Raw genomic sequence first — 8,653 nt, 5'->3', positions numbered from 1 at the left:
AGTGGCCGCTTATATAGCCAGATGCCTCCGCCCATTCTGGCGGGCTTTGGCAGGCTTCGCGGCCGTTGGTTTGTGCAGCACCGCTGCCGAGCCATTGGTTTGTTTTTAAAACATACTGCACGAACCAATGGCCAATGTGCATTCATTGAAAAAGGCTTCAGTTCACGAGAAAAATTACTTTTTCGCATAGCGTCTAGCAAGACGCAGTACTCGTTCCAGTATCTCAGGGAACCAAGGTTACGTTTGTAACCAAGTATGTTCTACTGTTCTATCTATGGTTCTTTCTATGGTTCCATCTATGGTTCCTATCAATCATTCTAGCTATTGTTCTTTCTTTGTTTCTATCTATGGTTACATCTATTATTCTAACTATTGTAATGCTGTTTTTTCTATGGTTCCATCTATGGTTCTATCTATCATTCTAACTATTGTTCTGCTATTCTATCTATGGTTCCATCTGTGATTTTATCAATCATTCTAACTATTATTCTTTCTATGGTTCCATCTATGGATCTATCTATCATTCTAATTATTGTTCTGTCTATGCTTTTTTCTATGGTTCCATTATTTTATATGCTTCTGTCTCTTGTTCTTATCTACAGTTCTTTAGCTCTATCCATCTATATCATGTATATTTAATATGGTTCTAGCTGTCTTTCGTTCTACCCATCATTCAGTAAGGTCAGGTCATCTAGCATTCTGTCTATACTGAAGTTTTATTTATAATTCAGATAATATTTCTGCGCAGTGTTCTAGCTATCAACATTCTATTCTCTGGTTCTATCTGACTATCGTTCCATATTTCTCTCTCTCATAAATATTCTTATTTAAGCAAGTGTCATGGGATCAGACTTTTTCCTGCTCTTTAATTAGTCAGATTTAATTACACAGAGTGTAATTTTTGGGTTGAGTGCGGTTGATATGATTTGGAAATGAATTATTGGGGCATCGGAGTGCTGTGTATTTAATAGACTCCGTCCAAGGAGACAAGAGCCGTAATCTCTTCGGCTGAAACTGTCACAGAAAAGGAAGGACAACAGAGCCCTCAGCTAAGACCTTAATTCCTGACTGTGCCTGGATGATGTCTGCCTACACTCAGAGCTATCGGAACAGACAAATCCAGCAGGAATTTGGGCCGGGAGTCTCTCTCTTTGTTTCTCTCATTGTCTTAGTCACGGTTTAGTTGAGATTTGCGAGTGTCGTTTTCGTTCACCTCTTGCGGTTCAGTTTCTGTGGGCAGGTGGCGATGGCGTCTAGCGCTGGCATATGCATTATTGTTCGGTAATGAATTAGGCACTTTGCACCAGCTACTCTATTTCCACTGTCCCTCCAAACAGCTGCCTCTAAATGGCATTGATCTACTAGCTTGCCCCTAGTTTACTAAATCTAAACAAGGTGCTGCTGGAATGCTGCCCGTTTGAAACTATCATTGACTGTTTCTCTTTGTATCTCTATGTCTATTTCTCAGTTTCTTCCCACTGATTCTCCCTCTTTCCCTCTTTCACAGATTCACACACACAACAATTAATTTTGTAGGGTGCCACAAGTTTGTTAAAATTTCCAAAGGGTGCCGCGACTAAAAAAAGGTTGGGAAACACTGTATTATATTATATTATATTATATTATACAACTAAACAAAAAAAAAAGAAACAATTTTCACTCAGAAATTGCCAGTAAATTTCACTATTAATTACAAAGAAATGAAACGCATTTAATTTACCATTTGGGGAAAATACTGTATTTTATATTTTGAATATACTGTCTGTTATATTTATATTAAAAATAATTGACATTGAAAATTCTACAACAAATATGTTTTTCAAGCAATAAATTGGTTTTGACACACAATGCAAAAAATATTGCATATATATTGCACATATTGCATAATATATATATAAAAGACAAACACTATATATATATATATATATATATTAATTTACCAGATGCTTTTGTGCTTCAGCCATCATTCAAATTAGTACAAGAACAGGGAGGGATCAAGGATTTTTTTTTTTTTTTTTTAAGTAGGATGCTGTCAAATGTTGCTCAAAATCTAATTTGGGGGAAAATGTTTATAATTCTTTCACTAATTAATTTACTCAGTTTTATGCATTGACAGTTTGTCAAAAGAGATTACGTAAAGCTATATAATAATCCATGCTGCATACTCCGGTACAGTAGGTGGTGGTATGCACCTGACAAGATATGATTGCAATCCACCATAAAACAAAAAAAAGAAGAAGAGGGACCCAGGGCACATCAGAATGTGCAGAGCCGCCACTTTTAATTTGGAAATATAAACAACTGTCTCGGCAAGCGCTTTACCTTCGACCCTCATTTAGTGTAACCTAGAAGCTGCCATAGATGCTGATAATAACAGACAGCACCGCTAAGCCCGGCTGTCTCTAGTAAATAAAGACGTAATTTGCTCAACTTTTCTTTATAAATGAGAACCTAGTTATGTTTAACATGTTGTCTGCTATATTAAAGGGATAGTTCACAAAAAAAAAAATTTAAAGACTAGCATATTCTCCAACCTGAAAACGTGCCTGTGGGAACTTTACACAGTTATGATTACAGCTCCATATGTTTCACTTTCTGGATGTAATAAGCTTGCTCTGTAGCTCAGCTGGCATGGAATTGGACTTAAGATGCGGAATTCTTGGGTACGAATCCCGTAAAAAACATGACTCACGATGAAAGAGCTCAAAGATGAGAGATCCGTAAACAAGCTAAAATGGCATGCGTTTCGATTGCGTTTTTACAACACATTCACTTTTGTTCATACTATTGGGTAGGTTTAGGTGTAGTGCAGATGGTATGTTATTTTAAAACGTCACGGAGCATTAGAGTTATAGCGCCACTCAACGGACATTTCAAATCAGAACTGCGGTGACACGTACAAAAACAACATCACGTAAAATGTACCATATATACGTTCATCTGTTCCAGGGGAAAAAAACGAACACTCTTTTAGAACCACTAAGTGGACATTTCACATCGAATATGTCACGAAACGTACATGGCAGGGGCGGATTTAGTGAATTGTAGAAAAACATTTTGAGTATTTTTGTTCGATAAATGTAAGTTTTTATTTTTTTTAAGTAACGGTCAGCGGCAGACAGTGAATTGATCATAGCCTATAGCCTATGTTTGATCAATTTAGCCTTCTCAAATCATCAGGACTTGCCTAAAATAAAATCTATATATAAAACAGTTCAAGTATATTACAATGTTAGTTTAAATGTTTAACCCATATAAATGTGCATATCCAATCGTTTGAAGAGGAGCTGAAGCACGCTCGGCAGCACATGGAGGCGCCAGTGCGATCACTTGCGTTTTTTTCTAACAGTGGAAACAACTTAAAATACGCAGCGCTCATGGCACGCACAGTGCCGTACACCTGCAGGCGCCACTGACTCGGACGGTTGTCGTGGTAATAAACACCGTAAACAGCAACCGTTCGCGTGTCAGCGCTTAATGCGCATATCCTATATGAAAAGCATTTTAGGGGGCCCTTGGCTTTTGGGGGCCCAAGGCGGTCGCCTACCTTTGCCTAATGGGTAAGTCCGCCCCTGGTACATGGCACTACGTATTTCGCGTCTTGCAAAAAAGTTCCCTCGGGTACGTTATCGTCATGAGATCAGGCTCATAATCTCACCGGAGTTTATGCTACACCTACATCCTACGTCATCCACTTTCTCGTTAACACGTGTGCGACAGTTAGTGGAAACTAGAGATTACTGTTTATAAAGTTTTAAATGTGGATATTTTTCTTATACAAACACATCGGTTTGCTTCAGAAGGCCTTTATCAACCCCCCTGACCCATGTGGAGTACTTTTTATGATAGATGTATGCACTTTATTTTGCTTCAAAATCTCAACCACTATTCACTGCCATTATAAAGCTTGGAAGAGCCAGAACATTTTTTAATATAACTCTGCTTGTATTTGTCTGAAAGAAGAAAGTCATATACACCTAGGATGGCTTTAGGGTGAGTAAATCATGGGGTAATTTTAATTTTTGGGTGGACTATCCCTTTAATACTATAAGTTTGGCTTTATTATTGCGATATTTTGATTGTGTTCTGATGCAAATGACTAATTACCTGTCAAAAAATGTAAATGTAAAAGTTAGTTAGGGTTATCTAAGGTTGGTGACCTTTGAGTTACTTTTGGGAGGGAAAAGTAACTAATACATAATAATTTTTGTTGTTTTCTCTTTGATCTGGAAAACAGTGGCAAAGATTTTACATTAGGTCTGCACAATATATCAAAATACAGTTGAAATCACTATATGGTTTAGTGTAATTATCAAATATAATAAAATAAAACAATAATGAAATTACATAAAATGCACCGTGGGTTTCAGAGAGAAGCATAAATGGATAGTCCACCCGAAAATAAAAATTAAGTGATCATTTACTCACCTTGGCATTGTTCTAATGCCATATGTCCTTCTTTCATTTTCAGACAGTAGGATGCTGTCAAATGTTGCTCAAAATCTCATTTGGGGGAAAATGTTTATAATTCACTAATTAATTTACTCAGTTTTATGCATTGACAGTTTGTCAAAAAGCATATGTTTTTTGAGCTCGATTAAGTTTTCTTTGGCTTAAAATTAAGATGCAAAAAAATAATACATAAATGCATACATAATCTGTCACATAGCTGTATATGATGGTATGTGATGTGCACAGCATGCACACTGACACGTCTTTAGTCCATAACTGATCACTTATAGTTTTGCATTATTTTTATTAAACTTTTTGCCTTCACTAGCTCGTTATGAAGGGTCGTTAAATGGTCATTTTTAATATGTGTTCATAAAACCAGCATGCATAATAAAAGAATTAGCTTAATGTGCTTTTAGATCAAGTATAGCATGGCAAACCATATGCCAACATTCACACTCTAACCACCCACCTGCGGGTTTATCTGCACTGTTAAATGTAATGTGCATTAACATGATTATAGTTTGCGAGTGTCTGTCTTCTACCTGCACTCTGGTTCACATGGAGCCCGCCTTGAGACTGTGGGTCTAAACTTCATGAATTAAGGTCGAGTATTCAGACCGTGCAATGATATATTGTGTTATAATGCAACACTTTAGATCTACATTTGTCTTTCTCTCATCTCACTCTATTCTAAGAGGAAATTGCCACACAACCCTGAATGCTCCCTAGAGCAGAATGACTGGCTTCCGAATATGGATTGATGACAGAAATAAAAAAGAGAAGGTTATTGGTCTAAGGATAATAGAAGTCTAGATGCTTCAGAATGTGTCAGGTGCACTGCTGTGGCTTTTTCAAAAAGAAAGTGCACTTGTTGAAAATATAAGCTTTTGAATTATGGCATACAGAAAGCTCTGTGGATGTATTACTGTGCATGTGCATCATTCTTTCTATATCTGTTATTATATCTTTCTATATATGTATGTCATGTTAGAGGCTATAGGGAAGGTTGCAAAATAGAACACAAATGCTACTATTGCTTAGTAACTATTACTTGCTTACAGATTTAGCAAACATGCATTGAATGCCTTCAGAAAAATGTAAATGTAAAAGTTAGTTAGGGTTATCTAAGGTTGGTGACCTTTGAGTTACTTTTGGGAGGGAAAAGTAACTAATACATAATAATTTTTGTTGTTTTCTCTTTGATCTGGAAAACAGTGGCAAAGATTTTACATTAGGTCTGCACAATATATCAAAATACAGTTGAAATCACTATATGGTTTAGTGTAATTATCAAATATAATAAAATAAAACAATAATGAAATTACATAAAATGCACCGTGGGTTTCAGAGAGAAGCATAAATGGATAGTCCACCCGAAAATAAAAATTAAGTGATCATTTACTCACCTTGGCATTGTTCTAATGCCATATGTCCTTCTTTCATTTTCAGACCACAAATGGAGATATTTAAAGAAAAGTCATGTTAGCTCTCTTCTATATAATAGAGATTTTTCAAAAAGAAAGTGCACTTGTTGAAAATATAAGCTTTTGAATTATGGCATACAGAAAGCTCTGTGGATGTATTACTGTGCATGTGCATCATTCTTTCTATATCTGTTATTATATCTTTCTATATATGTATGTCATGTTAGAGGCTATAGGGAAGGTTGCAAAATAGAACACAAATGCTACTATTGCTTAGTAACTATTACTTGCTTACAGATTTAGCAAACATGCATTGAATGCCTTCAGGATGCTTGGCTGTAGCTTTAAAAACTTATACAGAAAAGTTCAGTATATACTTTTTGCCCTCCAAAAGTTTGGTGTGCCCTAGGTTTTAAGTGGAGTTTTGTACAAGATCAGCATAAAACTATATAATTTCAAGGTGTAAGTGAATTAAAGTAACATGCAAATTCAATCAAAGACCAGTAATAATGATTTCTTTCAGCTGTGATGCTATTGGATTTAATTTAGTTTTCTCTGATTGATTGACCCTTCAGGGTTTTTTAAATATATTATATTATATTATATCATAAATAGAAGAAATGTTTTGAAGTTTTGAATAAAAAAAAATGTCTGCAGATGCACACTCCATGATCCTTAGCAGCAAGTCATATTATACTGTGTAGCGCTGCTCATTTTCATACAATTTTCATGCATTTGCCCTAACAACACTCTTTAATAACAAGTTCTTCCTTGTCTTGTCTTGTTTGAGACACATTTTGATCTGTATTTTCACTCCGTGTTGCGCTCGTGCGTCTGCAAATGCTTATTCTGGGTTTCAAGCTAGGTCATTTTCATACATTTCAAACATGTTGTTGTGCCTACTTACACATGTTTGGTGTGCCAGTCCGCTGGTGTTGGGGGCAATTTAGGATGACAGGCGGCGAGTGGAGACCGAAGCCTTTGCCTGGAAATCTGGCTCGGGAATAAGACACAGATGCCTGGTTCCATTTTAAATTTTAATGTGCACAAAGGGTCTTCATCAGAGCAAAAGTCCTACTGGCCCCATATGGTTCATATCTCCACTGCTCAAGCAGAAGGGGGATTTGTATAAGGACTTATAAATATAGAAAGGTCTCCTTCACACTTTCTCTTTGAAGCCGGGCCGGTGTTTAGGAAAAGAAAGGCAAAACAGATTTCGCTTTATGAATGTTTAATGAGCCAACGGCTTCGCTGGGAGCTGTAGTTGTAGAATGCACAATAAGGAGCATTCCATGAAACCCCAATGTGCTCCGAAGGTTGAGACCAGCTTAGACACACACTGCCGTGCCAGTCGCTAGACTTCCTCTCGCAACCCTCCCCTGCATCCGTACTTCCACTACCAAAGAGCAGGAGCAGCCCTACCGTTTAGAGCGAGAGTATGAGAGGGATCAGCTGCTAAAGCATGAAGCAGATTGACAGTAAAACCACGTGAGAGAGAGAGAGAGCGAGTCAGGCGACTCATTCCAGAGACAGAGGCTGAAGGACCCAGGGAAATCTGTACATAAGAAGTAAATATTACAGTTATTTAGATATTTATGCAGATGGGTCCAAAGATGATGAAGGCAGAGTAGGCATAGGAGTATATTATATGCAGGGGAAGTCGTGGCCTTATGGTTAGAGAGTCGGACTCGTAACCCAAGGTTGTGGGTTCGAGTCTCGTACCAGCAGGGATTGTAGGTGCCACGTCAATACCACGACTGAGGTGCCCTTGAGCAAGGCACCGAACCCCCAACTGCTCCCCGGGCGCCGCAGCAATGGCTGCCCACTGCTCCGGGTGTGTGTTCACGGTGTGTGTGTGTGTGTGTTCACTGCTGTGTGTGTGCACTTTGGATGGGATAAATGCAGAGCACTAATTCCGAGTGTATGTACCAACATTGAGTTTAAGTATTGGGAAAAAAATTTCTGATCGCTTCTCAGTATACACGGCAGAGATGATGGCGATTATTGTAGGTTTACAGTGGGTAGAGGAAGTAAAACCTGATAGAGTGATATGTTGTGTTGACTCTGTAGCAGCTCTTTATAGTATCCAAAATATGAAATCTAACAGAGAAGATTTAATACTAGAAATACATCAAAGTTTGTTCAGATTGCGGAGACTTCAGATCGATGTGAGATTCTGCTGGGTACCTGCTCATGTAAATATAAAAGGCAATGAGAAAGCAGACAAAATAGCAAAAAAATAAAATAAAATAAATTAATAAAATTCAACCAGGGAGAGTGATATTATAAATAGTCCCTTTGGTAAATGAGAAGTTAAAGATCAAAAAAGAAATGATAAAGAAATGGCAGGTCAAGTGGGGCATGGATAATAGTGGACGAAAATACTAAAGTATACAGAAATCTATTAATGCACAGGGTGTGTCTAGAAGGAACAGAAGGGAGGACGTAGTTTTAACTAGGTTGAGGTTTTTTGAGGTTTGACCAAACAGGGTTAAATTAAACATTATATATGTTAGGTAAAAGTCAAGCAGATGAATGTATGGAATGTAAAATCACAGAAAACACAGAACATACTGTATAAAATATAAGGAAGAGAGGAATAGTCTAAGACAAAAGATTAATCAGGCTGGAAGAAAATGGAACCTCGGGTATATTGGGAACAACAGGAGAAGGGGTAAAGGATGCACAGAAAGCGGTTGTGGAATTTAAAAGATGTAGGGATATATTATAGGTTTAGTTTTATTGTATTTACTTAGTATGGGTATGGATATGTA

Source organism: Sinocyclocheilus rhinocerous, unplaced genomic scaffold, assembly GCF_001515625.1.
Source record: "Sinocyclocheilus rhinocerous isolate Xijiao unplaced genomic scaffold, SAMN03320098_v1.1 scaffold2049, whole genome shotgun sequence".
Classification (NCBI taxonomy): Eukaryota; Metazoa; Chordata; class Actinopteri; order Cypriniformes; family Cyprinidae; genus Sinocyclocheilus; species Sinocyclocheilus rhinocerous.
Note: the sequence above shows the minus strand (reverse complement) of the source record.